Below are 5,472 nucleotides of genomic sequence, written 5' to 3' on the forward strand. Positions count from 1 at the left end.
AATATGAGAGGCTGCAGTTCCAGTGCCTGTGAAAATCCCAGGAAGTGAAATTCTGAAGTTTGTGTACCATTGCCTGGTTCCATGTGTCAGGGGTGACTACTAGAAAATAGAAAAAAATGAATAACTAATATTCACATTAGCAGGCATTAGTAACTGCACGTATATGACATGTTTACATTATAGAATCAGAAAATAATTTCCATATTTGGTATATGTTCTGCTTCCCATTAATTCATCTCTGTTGTAATTTATCATTAAAATTTCCTTTTTTACCATCAATCAGTTCTTCAAACATAATGTATATTGCTGTTTTATTGAGGATATATTTCATTCACTTGAGGTAAATATAGGGTGTCACAAAAAATGTGTGCGCACAGTTTGAATAATAATAAAGGCAGTGTTTATTAAAAATGCATTTTATTTTTAATATTGAGCTGTCAGCTTGTACAGTGTGTATACACTTTTGGAGGACACCCTGTATGTTGACTATAGACCATGCTTCAGGCACTGTCCACAATGTGGAATGCTGAAAAGTAAAAGTCTCTACAGGCTAATGATGGAGAAAGAATTTAATCCAATAAAAATGATAATATCACATCTGCAATGGTGAAGATGCTATAAAGAAAAGTAAATCACATTCAATGGAGAGAGTGCATAGAGGGTGATCTTTTTATAGAATTTAGGCAAGACTTGCCAACAGGTGACAGCTAAACAGACACCTCAATGAAGAACAGGCACCAGACTAAGGGGGACGTTCTTGCCAAGCAAAAGGAACAGCCAGTGCAAAGGCCCTGAGAAGATGGTTGTTTTAGAAAATCAGGGCTCATAACGATCCAGTGTATCCAGGGGAATGAGCAAGAAAGAGCAGGGGAGAGATGGTTGTTATAGAATATTAAGAAATAAGGTAGCCTGCATGTTGCTATTGAAACTTCAAGTCATAGAGGGTGCCTTGTGCACACTATGTAAATCTTGTACTTTATTAATCTGGGTGCAAAAGCACTCAGTGAACTGCAAAGGATCTCCTCCCTATTACCTTCTCTTGATTTTAGAGTCACATCAGAATAAATGAGTTCAAGTACCTCTGCTCTGAGGACTGCTCTCAATTTACAAGGCAAACACACACACACACACACACACACACACACACACACACACACACACAAAACAATGCACCAGGGCCCCTTCATCTGTATTATTTCCATGTCCTTCTCCCTCCCTCCCGCACTATGTAGGCTATGAGTAGATGCAAGTCAAACTGTCCATATCAAGTATTTTTTAAAAGAACTTAGAAATAGTACCTACATATTCCTATTGTATGCCTTCCATGGCCAAATACACTTTGGGTTTCATATGGCTATGCACATTTTCTGTCCTGTATTTAAAGAAACATAAACAATAAGTTAAATAAACATAGCAGGAGAGAGAGCAATAAAATGCACATGAGGAACAAAAGAGATCTAATGAGCTCAGCTGGTCCCTGAGAGATGAGAGAGCAAAATCTTCTTTGGATTCTAGTAGCTTTTCAACCCTAATTACACCCCCTGAGGCCAAGCAAAACTAACAAAGGAGAAAAAATAAATTTCTCCAAAAGACAGAGGTAGTTACAAATATATAAACCTTACAGATTGACTACTCCAAATGAATTACCAAAAAATAAGCCAATAGCTCACAAAAGGAAATATACAAAAGCAACACAGGTTGAATATTTATAGCATCAAGCAGTAGAAGACAAGTTTTTCCTGTGCCCCTTCTATATTTATTTCACCAGTTGGTTTTTATATGGTTGATGGCAGATGAGACAAGCCCCTTTCTCACTTTTCCTATGTGGCATCATTGTTTTTCTTGGACATTCAGTTTTGAATTCATTTTTGACAAAGAATGGGAGCAGGCTAATTCTGTCTCATCCAACATGCAAAGTCCTCCCAGGACAAGATCAATAAATGCTGCACACGCCAGGAGGAGCCATCCTTCTACACTGAGTAACTTCCTTCCTATGATTTATGCCTGAGCACATTGTCATACAAACATTCATTTCATCATACTCTGACTTCACCATCACAGGGCCAGATCCAGACAAGCAGGGCCTCACCTTTGTATTGATCACCTTTGTATTTTCACAACTGTTTGTGAATATATGTGCACTTATATAGGCACACCTTTAACTAAATGTGAAGTTATGAAATGAAGGCATGACAAGGAGAATGAAACCTGGTTAAACAGAGTGATTTTAAACCAAATGATATCAATTAAAGAAAATTGAGTGGAACATCAAAAATTAATGGAAGCAAGAAGGAAAAACAACAATAATTTAGTGATACCAACATGGATTAGTAATTAAATTTGCAATGGCATAGACATAGAAGATAATCTATAATGTTTCTAAAAATTGTGGCAAATGGCAGGTGCTCAGTTATTATTTGCTGAGTGAATAAGGAATGAGGACTCTGTATATAAGTACATTGAACCCATGTAAGGTTGCATTTCAATATATTTGGAAAGATTGAATTGCTCTGAGTGTTGGAAAAATAAATATCATCCTGTAGTAAAATGAAATTGAGCCCCTCAATCATGTTACAAAAAAAACAGATGTATTGTCTACTCACTATAGAGGTAACCAATCTCTCTTAGGTTAACAGATAGAAAACTACATATCAATATTTATGGGTGGGCCAAACCATCATACTTATGTCAAGAGACTCAGAAGTAATAAGACAGATATATTTAATTTTTTAAAAATATAAAACTTGTCTTTGGCCAAACACCCCCCCCCAAACCAATTGACAAATATTAATTTTTACTTAATTTACTTCTTTTTTAAATTTTTCATTGAATTTATTACATGACATTGGTTAATAAAATTATATAGGTTTCAAGTGTACAATTCTATAATACATAATAAGTATATTGTATTGTGTATTCAGCACCACACCTCAAGTTTCCTTCTATAACCATTTATGCCCCTTTCACCCTCCTCAACCTCCCCCATCATAATATTTTATTAAAAAATCATTTGAAAGGCTTATAATGAAAGAATAATCAGCATATTAAAATAATATTCAAATTAACAAAACCATCAAACATATGAATGTTTGATCAAATTCAGGAAAAGTCCAGAAGACAAGAAAAAAAATTTTTCATACCTCTTAGGTTGGGAAAAAACTAAAATTCACATTGACTGGGGTTGGAACTTTCAAACTGGGGTTGGTAGCAAAGGGGTACTCATCTTTCTTTTCTGGCAGAACTGTAAAGTGTTACAACATTGGGAAACCAATCTGAAGACAGCTATTACAAGTACATATATTCTTTCAGTCATGGTTTCTGAGTCTCTGCACTATTGACATTCTGGGCCAGATCATTGCCTGTGGTGTGATCTCTCCTGTGCATTGCAGCATGTTTAGAGCATCTCTGGTCTCTACCTACACTTTCCATGTGACAGTGAAAATGTCTCTGGATACTGCTGAACGTCCCCTGGGGGAACAATACTGCTGCTGGTGGAGAACCAGAGTTCTAATGTAACAATCTCAGAATATTTTTGTATAATTGTTACTAGAGGCCCGGTGCATGAAATTCATGCATGGGGGTAGGGGGTCCTTGCAGCCCAGCCTGTACCCTCTCCAATCCAGGATACCTCAGGAATGTCCAACTGCCAGTTTGGACAACCAGCAGTCAAACCAGCAGTCAGACATGCCTCTCACAATCCTGGACCCCTGGCTCCTAATTGCTCACCTGCCTGCCTGCTGGGTTGCCCCTAACTGCCTCTGCATGCCAGCCTGATTGCCCCTAACTGCCCCCCGCTGCTGGCCTGGTCACTCCTCTTGGCCCCCCGAGTCGGCCTGATCGCCCCACGCAGGCTGCTGTTCAGTTGTTTGGTCATCCCTCACTAACCGCCCTGCTGGCCTGGTCACCCCCAACTGTCCCCCGCACCAGCCTCATTGCATGCAATTGCTCCCTTGCCAGCCTGGTCGCCCCGAACTTCACGCCCCCGCCGGCCTGGTTATGCTCAACTCCCCACCCCACCTCGCTGCCGGCAGACTTGTCGCCACACACAGCCTGCTGTTAAGTTGTTTGGTCTTCCCTCACTAACACCCTGCTGTCCTGGTCGCCAGATTAGGTATATTTCTTGTAAATATTAACTTGCAACAGTAGTTCATGAGACGTACATTTCACACTGTCTTCTTTCAGTCTGAAATGTACGTCTCATGAACTACTGTTGCAAGTTAATATTTACAAGAAATATACCTAATCTGGATTTTTCTCTTCAATATGGAAATGTAGTGGAATAGACCCCATGATAAAAATAAAGAATCGGCCGAAACCGGTTTGGCTCAGTGGATAGAGCGTCGGCCTACGGACTGAAAGGTCCCAGGTTCGATTCTGGTCAAGGATTTTCCTACTCCCTTTAGTTACAAAACTCATTGTATAGGTTCCACTTTTACTTAAAATACTTGATGTCTACCATTGCCACCTTTAATTGGGCTTCCATCTGTTAATTGTCAACAATTCACCATGTGTTGCTGAGTTTAATGTTCACTTCTCCCTTCAGCATCATCAACTAATCATTAATTAGTTAATCAGACAAACAACCACAGGCTGATGGCTATCAAGGCACCTCAGGTAAATGTTCTTAGTTTGGATGCTCTCTGACCCTTTCTTGTAGTACCTACCAGATCTTTGGACTCACCTGATTGAGAAATCTTAGGGGACGGCCTTTGTGTGAAATTCCAACTTCCTTGATGGTTGATGAAGGAGACTGAAGCTCTCTCCCCAGACCAGACAGCAGGAAGGAGGCAAGCGCAGGTCTCCTGTCTAGGATTCCAAAAGCTACAACCAGATCCCATCCAGCCCAAGGTCACACACACTGAGAGACTGAAGATTAAGAGATATTTACAGCTTCCTATGTCTGCTAATTAGGTACATTACTGTCTTGTTATTTCAACCTCTAATCACATGATTTCCCTGTGGGTTGAGACAGAACGGAGTGTTCTGGAGATTCTGTGTTCCCATAAAGACAGAACGGTGTTCTGGAGATTCTGTGTTCCCATAAGACAAGTTTAAAAGTCAAGGGAATCCCAGTTTTTTACTAATTCTTCCTTACAAAATCGATTGGTTTTCAGGGGACTGACATCTCAACATCTTATCCCAACCCTCTGTTAAAATGTTTCCAAATTTAAGACTGAGAATCTAGCCTGGATTAGAAAACTTAAATCTCAATATACTGACTTGTTGTTGGAACACAGGCCCTGATATCTACATAAAATTCTATGATATAAACTTTGTGTTACACACTGGGCTTCATGACACATTAGCCAAAACAATTTGGCATTTTGACCTTATATCACAAATTAAGAGCTGTGATTTAGTCCCTCACTATGAAATATTGGTTAATCATCAGAAAAATATATTTTTTTGTACTTGAATGTAATTTTGGAATAGGAAAGTAAATAGACTCTTCCTTGTAGCCTCCAGAAGACA

General features: G+C 39.2%; 1 protein-coding gene across 1 annotated transcript in view; it reads right to left on the reverse strand.

Annotated features, from left to right (window-relative positions):
• Nucleotides 1–5,472, reverse strand: part of LOC107185140 (olfactory receptor 7A17-like) — a 57,045-nt gene that overhangs the window by 7,336 nt on the left and 44,237 nt on the right. The gene's annotated exons all lie outside the window — the stretch shown is intronic.

The sequence above is a fragment of the Myotis davidii genome, unplaced genomic scaffold, assembly GCF_000327345.1.
Source record: "Myotis davidii unplaced genomic scaffold, ASM32734v1 scaffold949, whole genome shotgun sequence".
In the NCBI taxonomy this organism is placed as follows: Eukaryota; Metazoa; Chordata; class Mammalia; order Chiroptera; family Vespertilionidae; genus Myotis; species Myotis davidii.